This window comes from Plutella xylostella, chromosome 18 (genome assembly GCF_932276165.1).
Source record: "Plutella xylostella chromosome 18, ilPluXylo3.1, whole genome shotgun sequence".
Taxonomy (NCBI): domain Eukaryota; kingdom Metazoa; phylum Arthropoda; class Insecta; order Lepidoptera; family Plutellidae; genus Plutella; species Plutella xylostella.
The window spans coordinates 2,926,340-2,948,176 of NC_063998.1; the positions used below are offsets into that span (position 1 = coordinate 2,926,340).

General features: G+C 36.6%; 1 protein-coding gene and 1 long non-coding RNA gene across 4 annotated transcripts in view; one reads left to right on the forward strand and one right to left on the reverse strand.

Moving 5' to 3' along the window:
• LOC105388858 (amyloid-beta-like protein) overlaps nucleotides 1-21,837 on the forward strand; it is a 128,063-nt gene that overhangs the window by 50,670 nt on the left and 55,556 nt on the right. The gene's annotated exons all lie outside the window — the stretch shown is intronic.
• Nucleotides 16,109-18,243, reverse strand: LOC119693802. The gene is made up of 2 exons (XR_007267320.1): nucleotides 17,318-18,243; nucleotides 16,109-17,068 (listed from the first exon to the last, which is right to left on the reverse strand). It is a non-coding gene; the product is annotated as an uncharacterized LOC119693802 (long non-coding RNA).

Consider the following 21,837-nt stretch of genomic DNA (forward strand, 5'->3'; position numbering starts at 1 on the left):
CAACAATTTGGAGGTTTGAAATTGAAATGCTTTAATTGAAATGCGATCGAGCACAATAGTTACTGCGGCCAAATATTTAACTGAAACTTTATTTATTACATTTAAAAAATATAATATAGGTAGGTATTATGTAATAATAGGAAGCCAAAGGACTTTTAACTGACCAATCGGGTAGAATCAATTCAAATACTTAATAGATACGACCTCTTATTGACCGCAGGCAATATCTATATGTGCCTTCGGTTGGCCAGCCATGTTGTAGACTACAGAGTCATCAGAACGTGTCAACATGCCTTTAAGAGTTTACGAGCAAAACTTGCAACATATTAACACGTCAACGGCAACTGAACGCGTAAGAAGCGGCGAAAAGTTCACAAATTACCAGCTTTTAACAAACTTCTTCGTCGACAGTTTTTGGCGCCTCCCAGCCAAGTGTGAGTTCATAAGTGCCGTGTTCACTATAATCGTTACAGCTTGTTAACACAAAACAGTCGGTATTGCTTCGTGATAAGAGTCAGAAAATTGTAGCCAGGGGACTAGATAGTCTCTGCCAAGAGAGAGTGCTGGCTGGAAAACTGTCGACGCTCTTGGTTTGCACCTCCTTGGCAATTTTAGACTTCTTCTTCTTCTTATAGTGCCTCTCCATCATTGAAGGTTGGCAGTCAGCTCTTTGCAGCGCTCTCTATTCCTGGCTGTTTTAAATAATTCTTCCACGGTTTTTACACCGGTCCACTCTTTGATGTTGCACAGCCACGTCAATTTTCTCCTTCCAGGCCTTCTCTTTCCTTCCACTTTGCCCATTATTATGGTATGTAGCAGCTGGTATCGTTTATTACGCAAAACAAATTTTAGACTTACAGGAGGTGTAACCTCCTTCGTATTTGTAGACATTTGTCTGCAATGTTTTTTTTTGTAAATGCACGATGAAGTACAGTTCCCCAAAATTGATAATGCACATAGAAATCTTCGTCATTGTTCGGCAACGGTCGTGTTGATGATCCTTTTTTGATTTATAAAAAGAAAGTACGGTGACAAGTAACATGACATTTTGACATATAAAATAACAAACTTTGAGATCAATAATAAAAGCTATTGAAGGAAGATCATTTCTATTTATTGTGAGATATTTGACCAATTCTCTACATTTGTGGTCCAATCGAGTCCGGCATGGATCGACCAATAACGCCGTAGTGCTAGATTAAACAAAAATGAAGTAAGTGCTGACCAAGAAAGTAGGCCTGACGACCAACAGCCGAGGGTGCCGTGCTCCGATCGATCATCGAGCGCGCGCTCCAGCGCCGCGACCATGCGCCGGCTGGCGGAGGCTCGGGCGGCTCGAGAGCTTGCCGAGCTGGAGGAGAGACGGCTGGAAACTGAACAACGGCACCTGGAAGAGCAACGACAGTTGGAGCAACGGCGCCTGGAAGAGCAACGACAGTTGGAGCAACGGCGCCTGGAGGCTGAGCGCGCAAGGATAGAGGCTGGACTAGAGGAGGAAAAGGCCCAAATAGAGGTCGAGGAGGTGGAGAAGGCCTCAAGTCGTGCCTCGCTTTCACGAGTGGAGAAGGCCTCAAGTCGTGCCTCGCTTTCACGAGTGGTACATTGGCTTAATCAAAATCACTCGCCCAAACCTGAAGCGAATCGAAGTGACAAATTGCTAGGCCGCCTGTCAGCCAGAGACCTGCCTACGTTCTCTGGCGATGCACTCGAATGGCTGCGTTTCAAACACGCCTTCGAGTCGACGACTAGAATAGGCCAGTACTCGGAAGACGAAAACGTAGCCCGCCTACAGAGATGCCTGCGTGGAGAGGCGTGGGAGACGGTAGCGGCCCGCATCATCACCGTGTCCTCGGCCCAAGAGATCATGAAGACCCTCGAAATGCGCTTTGGAAGACCAGATCTTATAGTGCAGAAGATTATTGGAGAAATAAAGAAAATACCGAAGCTAAGTGGCTCTAGGACGGAGTTAGTGACGCTCGCTACTAAAGTTTCGAATTGTTTAGCTGCAATCACAGCGACCAACTGTTCAGATTATTTATACAGCCCGGATTTGGTAATGGAAATTGTAAATAAATTAACTGAGAACTTAGTTTATAGGTGGATAGATTATAGCGTTACCCGAGATGCCGCCCGCCGTCCGAAATTAGCCGCATTATCCGATTATTTGATGCGTGAGGCCGAACTAGTGTGTAGGGCTGGGGTAATGGAGCCGCAACTAAAGACTAAGACTTTTTCCTCAGGTTTTGGCCGTCATCCTGTGCTCGCGATGGTCGATGATTATTCCGATTCCGGTGCGACCAATGCGAATAATATGGCTTCGATCAATGCAGTTTCCTTTCAGAAGCGCGGTGGGCAGACCGACACAACACGACCATACTGTCCCTTCTGCGAGAAAGATGGTCACGACTTGAACAGCTGTTCTCCATTTAGTGCTAGGTCTGTGGACGAGAGATGGGACTGGATTTGTAATAAGAAGCTGTGTTTCAAATGTTTCAGCCCCAAACATCGACGTGAGCGCTGCAGGTCCAGACGTCAATGTGCCACGTGTAGTCGTGGGCACCACACATTGCTTCATCGCGAAGACTGGCTAAATTGGACCAAAAGTAAGCAGTCTAATGGCGATAATGATAAAACGACTGAGACTACGGCCAACTTATGGACTAAACCCGAACAAGAGGGGCGGAGGTATGTAGGAGTCTTACCTGTCAATGTGGAGGGTCCTGCTGGTAGCGTCCGCACGTGTGTCATGATAGACGGGGGGTCTACCATAAGCTTGATAGACTCCCGCCTAGCTGAAAAAATTGGTGCAGAGGGTCCTCGCGTGAACCTTAATTTGCAGGGTGCTGTCGGCGAAACGAAAAGAGAGAACGATAGCCTTGCAGTTGCCGTGACGTTACACACTTCTACGGGTTCCTTTTATTTGCCGAAAATACGTACTGTAGACTCACTCCGCTTGCCCACACAAAAGGTCGATAGAAAATTAATAGAAAGTTGTCTACATTTACAGGATGTGCCGCTAGAGGAGTATGATGGCTATCCGGAGATTCTAATTGGCCAGGATTATTTACAGCTGATATTGATAAGAGAGAACCGAGAAAGACGAGCGAACGAGCCTGTTGCTTCGCGGACTAACCTAGGCTGGGTACTTCACGGCTTCGTATCATCTAGTTGTAAGGTAAACAAAGAATTCACAAACCATCTCCATCACTCTGAAGCTGACGTCGAATTACATGAATTGGTTAATGATTATTTTCGTGTCGATAGCCTTGGTGTAAAACATGAGGAGAATGATAAGTTTTCACCAGGTGAACAGCGAGCTATGAGTATTCTCGACGCGAAGACCAGGAAGATCGGTGACAGATGGGAGACCGGACTGCTGTGGAGATCGGATGACGTCGCTCTGCCGGAGAATAAAGGGAGCGCAGTGCAGCGACTGAAGGTGATAGAGAGGATGATGGACGTTGACCCCGCTTTCTCGATTGACTATTCGAAGCAGGTGGATAATTTACTGGAAAAACATTATGCAGAAGAAGTCCATGAAACTTTGGCCGGCCCGAGACTTTGGTACTTGCCACATTTCGGAGTACGCAATCCGTCTAAACCGGGAAAGCTTCGCCTAGTGCATGATGCGAGAGCAGAAACAAAAGGCATTTCTCTGAATACGGAGTTGCTAGCAGGCCCTGACCTTCTTAATTCATTAGTTGGTGTTTTGTTCCGTTTTCGAGAGAGGGCGGTAGCAGTTACGGGAGATATCAAAGAAATGTTTATGCGTGTCAAAATAAACGAAGAGGATCAGAAATCGCAACTATTTTTGTGGCGTGGGATGAATAGAGATCAACCTCCCCGTACGTACAAAATGACTTCGATGATTTTTGGCGCGAAATCATCCCCGTGTACTGCTACGTACATTATTAGAAAGAATGCTGACCAATATGCTGAATCTCATCCGCGCGCCGTGATAGCTATTAAAAGAAGACACTATGTAGATGACTATTGTGATAGCGTGGACACAGTTGAAGAGATGAAGCAACTAGTAGCCGACGTCACTGCGATTCACCATGCTGGTGGATTCGAGATAAGAGGCTTCGTATCGAATAAACCTGAATGTCTTCCTGAGCCAACAGAGACGCCGTCGGTTAGCTTATTGCAAACGGAGAGCTCTCAGCGCACCTTGGGAATGATATGGAAGCCACAGAAAGATGCTCTTGGGTTCGACCTGAGTTTCAAGAAGTTGGAAGCAGACATTGTCGACGGATCACAAAAACCCACTAAACGTCAAATGCTTAAAGTGATAATGTCTGTTTTCGATCCTTTAGGTTTCCTTGGTCCACTGTTAATTCGAGGCAAAATTTTGTTGCAGCAACTTTGGCGAAGCGGCGTGAAATGGGACGAGTTAATAGGTGATACCTTTACACGAACCTGGAGAGAATTCCTGATAGATTTAAAGTCGTGTGAAGAGTTTATGGTACCTCGTTGTTATGGTTTCAGTGCTTTCGATCAGTTTCAACTGCACGTTTTTGTGGATGCCTCAGAGCAAGCATTTTCGGCAGTAGCTTACTTGCGTAGACACAACGGTGAGGTAGCCTTTGCAGCTGGAAAATGTAGAGTCGCGCCATTGAAATTGATTACCATACCTCGTCTAGAGCTTCAAGCGGCTCTCATGGGTGCTCGACTACTGAATATTGTGGATCGTTTTTTTTGGACAGATTCCAGAGTAGAAAGTTTTCCCTGGGCCCGACGGTTTATGTACAGTAGCGGACATTCGGACGTCGGGCGGCATATTGCGGCGACCACTAACTAAATTAATAGTGTTAGGTAGCTCTGAATGAATTTATTTTGTACCTTTAATTTTATTTTGTATCTTTTTAAATTTATGTATTTTTTTTGGCCGGGAGAATGTTGATGATCCTTTTTTGATTTATAAAAAGAAAGTACGGTGACAAGTAACATGACATTTTGACATATAAAATAACAAACTTTGAGATCAATAATAAAAGCTATTGAAGGAAGATCATTTCTATTTATTGTGAGATATTTGACCAATTCTCTACAGGTCGTATTCCCGAGCGTTAGAAAACTATTATGTATTTAGAGTGGTTAAGTGCATTTTCTTCATGAAATTTTAGTAGAATTATGTAATTGGTGCTAAAAGAGATAATTGATTTATCAGTAACGAAATTTGATTCGATAATTCATAATATTCCATAATATTAAAATTTACTTCGAAAATGTTACAGTAGGTACTTTTCAAGTGTCTTACTGAAGCTGATGTAAAGATGGATGAAAGAAGGTTTGAATAACACAAGGTTTATATTATAAGGAGAAATGGATTTCAAACACAGGTTTATATAAAAAAATTGAAATCTCAAAAATATTTACAGCACTGATTATTTCACATTAATAAAAAGGTTTACATTACAATCTCAGTTCAAAAGTATTTACAGCGCTGATCATTCACAATAATATTACAATTACAAACTTGGTCTTTTGGGTGTGGCTTTATTGGCAAAGTGAAGTCTATCAATGTGACGCATATTTTATTCTTAAATGAGCCTCATAATATGGCATCGTCAAAAATAATTAAAGTTGAAATTAAATTCACATTTGAAAAAAATAACAAGAACGATGTGTAATTGCAGCTCTTTATAATTCCACAAAAGTAATATTGATCTTGACCTTGAGACCCTTGACTGATCGGTGACAGCCACCGACCGCCCAAATTGTTTTCGATTATGTGTCACATGATATTGACTACTATTTCTTTCGAACAAGGATCAAAATGCAAGTGCTTTGTTTAAGGCACTGATTCGGGTGTTTCCGGGAATACGACAGTTTGCGAAGATTTGCATGCGCATTATTAATATGGGAGAACTGTACTGTGCCGTGCGATCTTCTTTTGACAACCATTTTCGGATTCAAAATTTGACACTAATTACTTCGTAAATGTTTCGTTTTGACTTTACAATAAAGCAGTATTGTGAATCTAATTGTTTAAATTCGGTGGCAGAACGTAAAGACTCCTGAATTTAAGTGCATCTCTAAAATGCAAATCATGATTCCTATTTCAAATCCGCAAAGCCGTTAAACAAAATCTTCCAATTTTGAAACTGGAACCGATTTGTTTTCTTTATCGCCTTGACGGAGATAAGTTGGGGTCCTATTTCATCGCTAACTGTTTAATGACCCCCTGGGGCTGTTGGGGTCCCCTGCATCGGACCTGGGGTGGGAAGTTTGATGTTTTCCTCTGTTTGGGAATTTCAAAGAGGTAACAAGTGTGTATTATTACTACTGGAGTGTACAAATAGAGATGATTTCTGTTATGTTTACCCACTTTAAACAGTATTGTAGTATTTATATAGATTTCAACTTCTATACTCACCAATAAAAATCTAATTTGAAGTTATGCTAAGGTTTAGGAAAAAGGAGTTTAAGGCATGGAGAAATTTCTGCCAACTAATCATTCGTGCACGGTTATCGCCGGCGTCGTAAAGAGCATCGTATATTTTCCACCGCGCCACCGGACCGGAACCTAATTTTGTTATAAACTCCACAGCATCATAAACTATCACGTTAAACTACAGATAAGCTGCTTTACTGTATCATGAAAATCCTCTGAAACCAAAACACGAGCGTCATAGTAATATTTCTATTTGAATCCCCCATTAAAACGTAATTAGCATATAAACTACGTTTCATATCAAACGAGTGAAGAGTGCAGGTAGATTTGCAGTATCTAAATAGCTGTGTGGTGTATCTTAACTGCCCCCCTTAAGTGGCAAAATTGTCCCCCCTGTGGGTTCATTGCCCCCCTGTGCAGTCGTATAGTCTTATAGCATAAGTAGGTGAATGTACGTTACGTTACATACATGAATATATTTATACGTGTGTGTATGTGTGTAAATATAGGAAATAGAGACTTAACTCTACATAAAATAAGAAGTATGTTGGTATTATATTATTAATTTACTTGGAATTCGTCTTATTTTTTTCTGAAGCACTAGTAGTGTAAGTTTTTTTACATCATGCCCAAAGCTATAAGGTAGTAAAGTAGCGTGTGCCTGTACACTGAACGTTAGCAGACTTTGTTTTAATGGTAGTATAATTTGTTGGTGATTGTACCTCTGAGCCACACTGTTGCATGTACATTTGATTTGAAAAGTTCTGTATAATTTATTGCGGATTGCGGAGTAGCTGAAAATTTGAATTGTATGTAGGTCTAGGTATCCAGAGATTTGGAAAAAAATATATAAAACTATCCTACAGCTCTGTAAAGTTTGTTACAGTTATACTATGCCTTGGTGAAAACCAAAGTACATTTTCATTAATCACAGAATTACCAAATTAAACTTTCCAAAAACAAAAGCAAATCAGTAAAAATATGAAAATAAACAGAAAATATTTTCTAAAATTTTGCCCGAAGCTGTCGTCATTTATAAATTTCGGGGCTTCCTCTCGGTTGGGAGGGACTACCAGCCTCTGCGGTATTATCACACCTCCATCAGCAGGGCAGGGCCCCGGGGAATCATTGCCTCGTGGAGATTCCACCTGATAAGTGCACTGGAAGTATTGCGGGTTGCTAGGCGTTTTCAAAGCGGTTCTGAATAAGTAGTGGGTACTGCGATTCACGTGAATTGACCACGTGAATCTACTGTTCTAGCGATGTGGCGACAAAATTTTGAAAAAAAAACTGTTTTAAAAAATGCATTATTAAATTTTTATTTAGATTTCTGCCAATTTGAGTACGTCAGACGAAAATATAGGAACCACCACCTACCACGACATTTTGAAATTATTTACATACAGTACCTATATTATATATCTGAAGTTGGCTGAAAGAAACTAACCGAATAATAATAAAACACAGGGAAATTCTTAAATCTACGGAAAATTAAGTTGCAATTATGAAAACAAAAGTGTTTCATGGAGGAATGCACTCTGAGCATTGAATGCAACTCTGAGCATTATGAATTTATGAATCTCAGCATTATGAATGCAACTCTGAGCATTATGAATTTTCCTGTATTTAAGAATTTATCCACAATCGGTTGAAAATCGCTGAGTGGTTCTAAATACGGCTCCTGGCCTGTAAGTGTTGTCCGGGAAATGTCTGACTTCCGAGGGAAGGGAGGCGACTACAAACCAGTGGTTTGTTTTGTCGGAGAATTTTAATTGTAAAATTGTTTGTTTCTTATTATAACGGAAACAGTGACTGTTACACGCGGGTTTAAATCACCGTCACAAATATATATAGGTATGTCCAGGTTTAATGGGATTTAAGATGGTATGTGACAAAAATGTGTGAGGCATTTGTTTAACTTGTGTTTATAGCTTTTTAGCAATCAGCAAGCATGCAGCGAAGCCTTGGATGAAATGTTAAGGATGCTTTAATTACTATTACTATACCTTTAGTAAGTAATGATAAATAAGTATCACACACGCGTCTCATGTAATTAGTTTATTTATTACACGCTAAGTATATCCAACGTTTAGTTGTAGTGAAATTGTTTTAATCTAGAAGATTTCCGGTCGGAGTTTTGAGAAAATTAGTTAATTACAGTAGCAGAAGTGTTGGCAATCCGTCGCCGGTTGAGGCCGTTAATTACCCTTTGATTGTTCACCGGCAGACAAAAGATTAGGGAAATTTGAAGCTTTCATTGTTACCCGATATATGAGTTATTACAGCCTAAGGGTGAAGCCCCATTGGTGCGTTGCGTGGCGTCGACTCAAAGGAATTAGCGGGCATAGGTATAGTCCTAAGGAGTGATAGTATAAATATTTGCTATAAAAAATGCAGTATAGTATGCTATGCAGTAATGAATTCCCACAAGAATGAATGAGTTGCATATATAAAAAAATAAAAAACCGACTTCAAAAAACCACTAAAATGTAAGAAATAATTTAAGGTTTACACAAATTCTACTCGTATGTGACAATACAAAAATATACCTAAGCAGGAACTGTTCTTTTTTGATGTTGGTGCGGTGACAAAGTAATCTGAAAAAATATGGCACCAACTTCAAAAAAGAACAGTTCCTGCTTAGGTATATTTGTACTGTCACATACGAGTAGAATTTGTGTAAACCTTAAATTATTTCTTACATTTTAGTGGTTTTTTGAAGTCGGTTTTTTATTTTTTTAAATTATTATTTTATTTTATAGTTTTTAGTTTATTTGCAATAATTTTCAATCAAAAGTAAGGTGCAAATGATACCAAAAAGTCCTACTAATCAATACGAATCATTCAAGCCTAAACACGAAGTAGTTGCTATATACTGTTGAGGAGTTCCCCTGACTGCCTTCCGTTTCCATCATCAGATCAGCTCAAGGTCACCATCATATTTTTTTGTTATAAGAACTATATTTACGTTCTTCATTTCATTAGAATCGGTTACTAGGTGCCCAAAATGGAAATTCATACCCTGTTTTTACCCCTTTACCCACCCTTGGGGGTGAGATAAAATTCTGAAAAAAAATGGGACCACCTGGGAGCTCATTGCAATACAGCAAAAAAAGAATTTTCAAAATCGGTCCATAAACGGCGGAGTAATCGGTGAACATACATAAAAAAAAATATAAAAAAAGATCCCGACGAATTGAGAACCTCCTCCTTTTTTTGAAGTCGGTTAAAAATATGTCTTATTTTTTAAATACGACACCAATTTATAGTAAAATTATCCCCTGCACATCTTTAGGCACGACGACGATGCACAAATGAATAGCTGTTATTATTCGTGTAACGTTTAGCGTGACCCCACTGTACAATAGTATCACAACAGTCAGCAATCCATTATGCCAGTTATCTACAGAGCTGAGACTGTCGCATTGAAAACGGATAGTGTATTTGTGCAAGCAACCGGAATAGCAGGGCTACTCTTACTTTGCGGATACAGATCAGACCACTGCTATGAAACCTCCAAATCTAATGCAATGTCAAAGTTGAAGTTAGTCATATACAGCAAATACGTGCCAAAATATTGAGGATTGATCTCACAGCCCAAAACATCACTATTTTTATTTATGTGTAGAAATAAAACTTTTGCTGTTTGCATTTTACAATATTCAGTGTCTTATTCTTAAAGGAGCTCACAAATTAGCTATCAAGACGCTTGTACCTTTTACGTTCAAGCCAAATGCCTCGTAATGCTCGTAGTAAGGTCTGCTGTAAGTAAACTCTGAAATAGGTTACCTCGAAAGCTTCTATCGGCGTGTAAGACAAGCTATTTGACATAGGTTAAAACACTAATTTACATACCTAGGGAGGAAAGTATCAATGCAAATCGCCCAGACCCAATAAGGGGAAGTCCCGGCCAAATCCGAGGGCTTCTCGGCTTACTTCAATTACTTGAGGTTATTACTTACAGCAGATTTACAGGAAAACGTCGGAAATTGTTGCTGAAACGCCTTTCAAAGGCGGATTTAAAAAATGAGGCTTAGGGGATGTGAACGGTCCAAGATGATTATGTTATAAACGAGCTTTAATTTTTTCGCCTTAAAACGTGAGGCAAAATTTGTTTCGTGTTGTCTGAACGTAGCGAAAATAGGAAGCAATTTAAGTAAATAGTTCCTTTATCGATGTTACGGAGCACAAATGAAATAAAAACTGTTTCCAAAGACTGCCGCTGTCGGTCGAGTTCCCTACAAAAGCCTTTATCAGACAATCACATTACATTCGAACAATGAAGCAAAAAGTTTCAAGCTACTCTGTGACCAGCTCGGGAAATTCCTACTCTGTGATACTTCGCTCCGTCAAACGACTTTGATTTTTATTTTCGTTACATTAAGTTTGTAATTTGATTGCCGTTCGTTTTTTTGGGGGCGTGGCGCTACACTTCTAGTAATGGAGCTCTTTTCAACCACATTTTTTAAGAGAGCAGCTTCGTTCAGGCTAATGAGGGTTTGGCACGAGTCTTTTCGTAGTTTTTTGAGGTTAGTGGAGATGAAATGTTTTTCCAGCGTAGAGAAAATATCCATAAGTACAAAATAAAACAAAGCTAAACCGAAATAACTACAGTTACTATTTATCTAACCCACAAGACCCACACATCATATCATTAAGGTCAAACACATCATACAAAATACATAGTATGCTGGATCCTCATGCATGTGTAAAGGTTTCCGTCAGAATGATCGTCATACATAGTCAATGCGGGTCATCGGGCCGCCCCACTGGTCCTTTTAGCTGATAGGCCGCCATCTTGGATATTCTCATTCATATTATTACACTCACGAGCAATGAAAAAGTTCCAGTGACAATGGCACCAAATAACTCCTAAAAGGAAAAGATTATAGTTTAATGACGCCGTCTGCAATATTGAAGTACATTTAACAGCGCATCAGAATATGAAAACGTCAATATTTTGATCAAATAAGAATGAGCCGTTTTCCTTGACAGCTGTCAGTTGAGCTTTTCGGTAAGCCGATAGATGGCGTGAAAACGCAGTGTACCAACTGTCAAAAATTACATAGAGAGCAAAGAGTACTAAACTCAGAATAAGAACTCACTAGTTGTGATTAAATGTCGGGTGGTAGCGCGAGCCATCCTTCCGAGGCTCAGACTGCATGTGGCTTGGGATAGTGCTAAGTATTCTGTGAATAGTTCTACCCGCGCCGTCACGTAGTGTTCTTTTCTCTATGCGCGCCGTTTGAACGGGTGCTGCGTGCGAGAACTGATTTTCTATTTTTATTTATTGTATGATCCTAAATAAGATCCCAAAGAAATACTTACAAGACAAGATGAGAATGTGTGCCGTCGCAACTTGTAAAAATAAAGGACATCATAAATTTCCAAATGATGAAAGCCAGGCGCAACAATGGATTAAGGCGACTCGGATAAATGTGCGAAAAATTGATTGGAAACTGCGAAAACATTCATGGTTGTGTTCGGATCATTTCATACCAAGTGATTTTCATTCACGTACAGTGAAACTATAAAGTCCTGAAATTAATGTTTGAGGAACTAAAATTTTCAGGAGCCTGGCACCATTAGAAAAGAAACATAAAAGTCATAACAATTGTTTATGTCAATAGGCGGTTGGCTGTTTTTTTGAATTTTCTTATTAATTATAAGGATAATGTAGATAAAAGCAACAATTTACGCTTGGTTGCAATTAGGAAGATGAAGAAAAATATTCGTAGTCAAGCTAGTGAAGTTATTTATCGAGTTTTAATACAATGTTTAGCGGAACATCAAGCTGGACACATTTTGTCGATGTTGGAGGATGTTTACGCTCGTACAGCGTCTATGACGGGTATGTAGCATTGTACAAATTGTAATAACTCATTTTTTATTAGTACCAACGCTTCATTTATCGATAAACCTAGGTTTAGAGCCCAAGTCGAACATTGTTTACATACCACTGATTGTAGGTTTCACCTGGTTTCAGTTGAGTCAAACCTTAACATTTTGATACTTGAAGATATATATTTGTTTACTTACTAAATTCACATTGTGTGAATTTGGGGGGCATTGTGTAACTCAAAAAGATTTTTTTATTTTATTTTATAGTTATATCGGACCAGCGTGCCAAAGAGGGCAAAATATGGAATATTTCTAACTCCTGGAAGAAACAGAACTGGCCGTCCAAAAAGAGAAATTTATGTCTTTACTATGTGTGCCCTTCGTCAACAGATCCAGTTTTTTTTATACAGTTGTAATAACGTTATCTAAATAAATATTTATTGGTTTCACTTTTAGCCTTCATATTTTCATTATCAAAGAAAAATTTCAAGTATCAAAGTCAGTTATGTTTCGCTATATAGGGTTGCTACATGAAAGATAGCAGTGCCCTCATTTAATTTCAGGACTTTATAGTTTCACTGTAAGTAAGTTAAATCATTCGCGGTAATGTAAATTAACCATTGTTACATAACATGATATATTATGTAGGTACCTACCTATCTAACATAAGCACTCAAACAGGTAGGTAGAGTTGCCCAACATGACCCACCAAGTCAGGGATTAAATTCATTAAAAAGGATTTGAGCTGCATGTAGGTACTTATACGCTGAAGCAACAGTGACATCGACATCATAGAGAAAATAATACTACAATTCTACCTACCTACGTCACTTTCACATTTCGTTAGCCTCACAGAATAACATATTGTGATCTGAGTGTGTTCTGAGGGTTTGAAAGTTGGTACAACCCCAGACAACGCCATCTATTTCTCCAAAAAGGAACTTTTTTTTTTTTTAACAAACGCCTCATTGGAAACGTTTGGTTTTGACATTTTGTAAGTGAACTTTTGATTTTTCGTGAGAGCTTCAACTTTTGTTCTACTTTTGGACCCCCCTGAGGCACTTTCGACTATGACCACTATTGCAGCACTGAAAAAGTTGAAGGTAAAATAGGTGTCCATAATATAATCGCTACCTGGGCACAGCTCTAGCTATTGGTAGTAAGTAACTATATTAGTTACAATTTATGACTTGGCAACTGTAGCTACCGAACCGTAGTACTGGCACAGTGTAATTTGAAATTACTAGTCGGAAACGAATATGTGTGCGAATATCCACCAGAGTACGTCTGCGTACTAGATTAATTAATTTGCTTTTCAATTTTGCTGAAACATCCATAATATTTACGATGCTTGTTTAATGTGGAAATTTCGCCACTCTGTTAACACTCAGTAATATTTGCTGCAAAACTGAAATAGCTTTCTCAACTACAATCAAAATGCCAATTACACAACAACCTCAACAATCTGGTGGCTATAAAGAAGTTCACGAGTAATAAATAACAATAACAAATGTAATTAAAATTACTTATTGCTTTTCAAGTTTTTTTACACCCTATTTTTTTTTTTTTTATCTTTATTTATTAAAGAGACTTAGGTCACGTACAATAAACTGTGACCATGTCAGTCTCATCGAGACATACACTATTTAAATAAATCTTAAACTAGGGTTGTCTTAAGTCTAAACAATATTTTACATAACTATACAATGTTTTGGCCTCAATAGAACATGGATTTGAAAGGATAGTCTGAAATGCACCAACGTCAATTAGATTGACTCGAAGTTTTCGAAATAACATTGCTCTGTCCGAATTATATTGTTTACACCCTATTTGATCGCATAAGAATATCACTACGCAAATGTTATCTGGAAGAATCGCTTTTAGTAATAAGATCGTTTATACCTTTATGGGATTATTATAATAATTATATGTGTCGTATTGCGTCCGGTTTTTCTACACAAATTAATAATAATAATCTATTCATCTAATCTAACAAATTATTCGGTTTTCCCACAACTTATAAGTACTAGAACTAGAAAATCATCCCCTTCTACAGTCCTATTCTTTCTTTCCTTCAGAAAATCTAGGAACTACACAATACGAGTAATGCAGCGAGGCCGCTACTCGAGCCTGGCTTCATTATTTCCTGAGAAACCTTCTTTCAAGCCGCAGCAGCCTTCAGTAAAAAAAAAAACTAGAACGTGCATTTTCGCTGTCTCTTTTGAAGCAGCCGCCGACAACAGGATACTGTCGACTTCGCGGGGTCTCATATTGTGTTACTTTCCTTTTGTTTTAGACGAAAATAATAGTACTCGACTAAAGTAGTGTTTAGTAAATGAAATAACGTTTTTAGGGTTCCGTTCGTCAATAGGTAAAAATGTACGAACTGAACCCTTATACGTCTACGTTGAATTGCAAACAATACTACAAAAGCCAAATTTTGAGAAACTATTGACTATTTATGCTTAGTATCATTCCGAATATTAACTTACTGTGTGATAATTAAGTAGGTATGCCTAAGTTATATTTATTAATTATATATTTTGAAAGCTGATATAAATGTGTTAAGTATCTATTACCATTTCAAGCATAGCCATGATTGGCTAAACTTAAGTTAATCCTTAGCTAGAATAACTCAAATGAGAAACGGGGCCTAAGTGTTCGACACAATGATCTTACAGAAACAATCCAATTAGTAATTTCAATTATTCTTGTATGAAACTCAGCGTTGCGTATGAAACCGTATGTTTATTAGCCAGGAAATGATTACGTTATCCTGAATAATTTATTAAGGCCGACAATTACTTCGGGTCCGAATATTCGCTTCTATACCTTAGTACCTCTGCATGTAGGGATACGATAATGATAATATAATATGTAATGAAGTACTGAACGTTAGATATGTAAAGAAAGGTGGAATATGTTTGTACTTACAATAGGTACTTATTGGTATGAACTTAAAATGATTAAAAACAGTTAAGAATTTTGTAGGCCATTTTTTGTCCTTTCTTGTATTATTAATTTATTATACATATACACTGAAAAAAATTAACAGCTATAAATAAACAAGCCGCTGCTATTTACAACCGAGTAACTTGCTTCGGAGGGAGCCTGCAAAGTTTGTTGCTAAAATTATACAAGTCAACTTTGTTAACGTATGTTGGTAATGTTAACCCAGTAAGTTGCTCAAAAATACGTATACAAGATTGGTTTCTTCTAATCTATTCTCTTAGTAAACTTAACAAACCTATTTTCTATAGTAAATCGAGTTACTTTGTTAAAAATACTCAAGCTTCTTAGTATTACAAATCAATTCAATCTGTAACTGCAACAACTAACTTGGTTGAAGAAATGAACACAACTGTCGCCACAACCAACGGGCTTTGTTGTGTTTAGCAAAGTAATTTAGTAGGCTCAAATATGTCGCTTCGTAAAACTAGACAAGAAGCTTGATAATGATAATCAATTTATTGGGTAGGGACTGCTAATCTACTTGGTTATTTCTACTCAATTCATATTGGTATACGTAGCCAAGTTACTGGGTACTTCCAATCTAATACACTATGTTCTTTCTAGTCAATTAAGATTGGTATATTTAGCCAAGTTACTTTGTATTCTTAGGCGGGTTTACTGGGTAACCATAGCTAAAATACTTTGTTGCAAGTACCATTTTAAACGACACATATCTATTATGCTATATATTTTCAGTATAAGCTGAACTATGACTTTACGTAAAGCCATTATACAAGGTCAGCTCATACTGAAAATATGTAGTTAGATATGTGGTCGTTTAAAATGGTACTTGCAACAAAGTATTTTAGCTATGGTTTCCCAGTAAACCCGCCTAAGAAAAAAAATGAAAGAAAATTATGTACATACGAAATTAGCTTTATTCAGTACACCATACAGTCATTTCAGGTAACAAACTACTCTGTTATAAGAATTAATCTTAAAACTAGTACACAATATCAAGAAACTGTGTTTGTTAATACATTGTTTACATAAAAAAACAAATGACAGTTATTGTAATGTTAGCAAGTTACTTTACATAAATTTATACTTTTAGTTGATTAGCCAGAACATAAGATAATAAATATAGAATAAGCTAAGATAATAGGTATGTAATGACCTAACTTTTATACAACCCAATAATACCGTCATATAAACTTTTAAATAGATCTAAATCAAACATAATTCACATTCATCATCGGGAAAATGATCATAAATGCTACACTCTAAACAGTTTTTACACCAAAAAAAATTAAAGTGCAATAAATTCTTTACATATTGTTCGTTTTCTATTATAAAATGTTCTGGTTGAGCTTCATTACAAACCGTCAAAAAATCACACCCAAAACACTTACTAGACAAAATAAAATGTGTCTTAACCCAAGGCCATTTTAAGTATTTCAGTAATTGGAAATGATTTTTAGTTAAAAAATTGTCAATATCTATGATCATCGATATCTTTGATGCGTAGGTCATATCAGGAATATATCGTACCTAATGTAATTTACACATTAAAGTAATATTAGACAATATTTTGCTTGATGAGAAGTAACTTAAGAATACAATTTAAACATCCATGCATCAATGGATTCACCGACAATAATTATAAAAGGTGACAGTGAGCCCATATTATAGAAATTTTGTTAGCTTACTTGTTACCATAGTACAGATATCGGAGTAACTTCTGACATGAAGAATAATACTGGCCGTGGTCTCTGCTTTTGAAGGACGTCAAATCTTTTTTGCTGCGTTCTTCAGCCTTAAGGGTGGTGGACGGTGGTATGAACAGCAAACATGCTATGTTTGATGTCTCCTCTGAACCTGAAATATAGATTATTAGCTATTATTTAGTTTATACCCCTTGTATATTGGTTATCACATAGGTATCATTTAAACTATAGATACTGCCTATGATGCTTAACAAAATTCCGTAAAAAACATAGGTAAGAATGAGAAAACATAGGTATTAGAATTTTTATACGAGTCGGGTAGGGTAGGGGTAGAATAGATAGACGTATTCAAAAGTACTTAAACTAAAGCAGACAAAAAATAAAAATAAACTGAACTCACCAGGACATATCCTTTCGGTTTTTAAGAGCAGCATATTCATTGAAGTATTGAGCTGTGGATAACTCTTTTGAAGCAATTATCCTTGTCTCTGTGGTCTCTTCACACCTTTGTTCTACAGCTGTCCAAGGCCTAAGCGTAATTGTGAAGCCTTAACAGTTTGTCTTCTTCATCTTTCTTATTAGTCCGTCTGGTAAACGAAAGCTTGGAGATAGAGGTGAAGACCTCCGCCTCGGGAGGAGCTTCAACAGACACGTCCGTCACGCGACTATGATTTGGGAGAAATGGCCGAAATCTCAGGCTATGTAGCCGATTCCTTGTTTATTTTTTATCAAGTTACTCGGATATAAATAGTATTCGCCCACTCAATTGTTAATTAATGAGCTGTGCTTATTTACCAATATATAGGTGGCACGGTTACATGCATCATAGTGAGTTATTTAATTTTAACTACGTTGATGTCTAAAATTAAATAAATTACTTCTTATCATTAAATAATAATGTAAGCTTGTCTATTTTTAACCAAACTCGTAACTGAAAATTTTAGCCAACTATGATTATATCCAAAATTAAATAACTTACTTATTATGAAACAATAATGTAAGCTTGTCTATTTTTAACCAAGCTCGGTGTAAACTATAGCCAACTATGATTATGACTAAAATTAAATAACTTACTTACTATGTAATAAATATGTAACTTGTTTAGTTTCAACCGAATATGGTTTTGGTAATTTTTAGTCGAGTTGGTAATTTAGAAATAGACGAGTACTTTGTTAATAATAGCCAAGAATATTTAGCAATACTTGCTTGTACAATATTAGCTAAGCTTAATTGCATAATTTAAATATGTCTTGATTGAATGCAGCTGAATAATTTTTTACCAAGCTAAATTGGTACTTTGCTAAAAATTATTTTTTTCAGTGTACATACATTGTAAAGATGTAAACGCTACGATGTCGGCGTAGCTCGTAGCAATATCCTCGTAGCAACTAGCTTTTGTAGCAAAGAAACCAAAATTTCACACACTTCATTGTTCTATGATATCTAGTCTTTCTACATTGGTGAAGTATCGAAAATTGGTATTTAATTCTGATAACATGGAACAACGCGATCTCGATTGTACAGTCAGCTGCATAAGTAGCTGTACAATTTTGTACCTTGTCTAACTCAAAAACTGCTTATTCAAACATTGACGGTTTGTTATGTAGGTAGTTTGACAAGGTACAAAAGTGTATAGCTACTTATGCAGCTGACTGTACTCTATCTGATAGCAATAAGGTTCTTACCCACTTCAACCCTTTTCATAGCTACTTGAACTTTATAAAAGTTACTTTTTGTTTCCATTCTAAAAAGTGAGTCTATGGTTTGAATCACAATGGATTCTTTAAATATCTTCGACTTTTACCATCTTTTTGCTTAATTGAACAAGACAGGCTTGCATAATTTCTTATAAAAAAATTAAAACGATGTAATTAACTGTTTCTGCTACTGAGTGTTAATAAGTAGGTATATAAAAAAAACAGGCGAATGACTAACACACACAGAAGCAGGTTGAGTGAGATATGAAATTCTGCAAACAAACGAGAAGTTTGCATCTTTGTAAAGCATAAACTTATCCAGTCTTACGGTACAGAGAAATTACTCAGTGAGGGTAGCAACACATGCTTCTTCATCAGAGCTACGTTTATCGCCATACTTTATAGAATAGAATAGAATAGCCGTTTATTAAATTTCATTACATTGACATAAGTAAGTACTTAAAATTATTTTCAATTTTTAATTTTGTATTTAACTTATTATTATTTCCAATTTTATATAAATAAGTAAATTTAATTTATTACATAATAATTTTATTTATCTACAATTTTTTTTTGGATAATAATATGTTAAACGGCCTCCCAGCAGCATAATAGTGCAGGGGTTGAGGTAGTGTTCTCCAAGGTTACCAGCCTTTCTACTTACTTTAATAATTTATAAATATTAGATACAATTCTGAATTCATCCAAAATGCGGCTTTTTAGGACTTGTTCAGAAAGAGCGTTTTTTTCTTTAAAAAATAAATAAAAAATGCCTTCAGAATTGGCTTTAGTGGTAATAGGGATTTTTACTTGTATATTGACCAGTTTTTTATATACAGGGTGTTGCAAAAAGGGTATACTAAGCCGAAACCTACATGTGCAGCATGTTATATCTAAGCCCGAAAATTAATTCAGAATTTCTGTAGAAAGCTCGTGATCGTTCCTACGTTACTGCATATTGTGTACACTGTGCCTCACTACACATTGCTTGAGGTGGACAAAAGTTTCCAAGAAGGAAACATACTTACATACTCATACATCGCACCACGGGACTACATACCTTACTGCACTACACTTAAGAGCTATATCTTAAGCAAGGGTGTAGAACTAAGATAAACAGTTCGTGTGAACTTAGAAGCACATTGTTGGTGATGAAATTGAAAATCTTTCAGAAAACTGAAGGAAAGTTCCGCGTAAACAAAGTTTCTGCCTGAATTTCAGTTAGTTTGTATGCGGTGTGGGGTCAGGAGATGTACGGTTTGTACTTACATAGGTTACAGAGGAAAATCTAATCAGTGATCTAGCAGATAAATAATGGTTAATTGCTAGCTTAATTGAATCTATCCTTCATAAAACATGGAGACTGTATCTATTTCTCCATAGTCGGTTAGAGCATAACCAGGAATTAGTGGTTTACTTTTGACACATCTGTCAAGAATTTTATATGGAGATGACGTTTAATTTATAACCAATCCCTGGTCGGTTAGATAACCGACTAAGGAGAAATTAGCACTAATCCTGCTCCATTCGCTTATTAAATCTCCAAGACAATTTCGAAGTCACACTTAATAAATATCAAATATTTATGTTTGCCAAACGTTGGTTAATGGACCAACAAATACACCGAATAACATCAAATAATCTGTGCATTGTGCATACAAATAACTTTATAATACAGTTCAGAATACGTGGAAACTTCGCCGCAATAGAGGAAATAGCTCTTTGTTCAAAGCTAGTGTGGAAATCTGTTTAAAAGCATTGAAATAATTGTGTTTTACGGCCCAGTTCTCACTTGAGTCAATCTACCTAAGCATAAATATTAGTACTATAGTAATTTATTTGTTATTTGTGGTACGAACTTATGAATTACCTACGGCAATTTAAAAAAAAAAAATTATGGTTTTAAATTGTCGTTCAGTATGAGTATACAGGTTGTTGAAAAAATGTTGTACTAAGCCGAAACTTACGTGTGCAGCATGTTATATCTAAGCCCGAAAATGTCAAAAAACTAATTTCACTTAGGATACCCTTTTTACAACATCCTGTATACTCAACGACAATTTAAAACCATAATCAATTTTATTTTATTTTTTAAATTGCCGTAGGTAATTCATAAGTTGGTAAGTGGCAAGTTACGATTCGTTGGCAAATACATAAATCCACGGTAATAGCAGCTCCAGCATAGCCCCTTCGAGAAATATGGCCGACTTTAATTTAGTTTCTCGGTTTCTACGGATTTAGCGAGAAAACCCACCGTTTATGGCCCTAAATTCTGGTTACTTTGTAATGTAAGTTCGTTAACTTTAAAAATATTCATGTATAACATGTGGGCAGGTTAAACCTTTGTAACAGATTAGCAATTAATGGTAGCAAAAGTTTGAAGCTAAAATGAAAGAGTCCTATCCTTATAAATAAACGTAATTTGGCTACACTAGACTGTAGCCATGACAAAAATGCTGGTAATGTCTATTGTGATAAAATTATTCATTTATTAAATCTTACATTTACATAACCCAAAACAAACATAAACAAGGGTTTTAGCGTCGCCGCCGTAAGTACTTTATTGAGAGATCAATCTACATTCTACACCCATATGAAATTGAACTAGATTCGAACTACCCCTGGCTCTGCAGTCAATCGAACACAATCAACAATAGGTTCATTCTTATCGGTAGTCATTGTTCTATTCAGACATCTCGCTCTCTCTCATTGTTTTATAGGTCTTATGTCTCCCTTTCACCCTTTGTTTTACCTCACTGCGTTCGCAAGCTTTGTCATAGAAGAAGCCTCGATCACGTAGGAAGTTGGTGACAAAAAAATAAAATATGAGGTGCCGGTACCACTTATCGACCCTTAATGCAAGTCAATTTCAATTTAAATAAAGTTTTTTTTTTATTCAAGAAAACAATTGCATATGAACAAGATTATAAATAACTTATTACTAGTCAGACTAAGCTTGAGGCTAATAATTTGAATTTGTAAAATTTTATCTCATAGTTCAGTTTTCATAATTTTATTTACAATTAGGTTAGGCTTCATTATTTAAATGATAATTAGGTAATATTATTATGAATAAATCTAAATTCTAGACGAAATCTATACTATATAAAAAAAACTTATTACTAAATAAAATTAAAACTAAATAGGCTACTAACTAAATATTTAAAATAAGTTATGCTTTTTTTAAATAAAAATTAAACATAAATTATTATGTCAAAAAAGA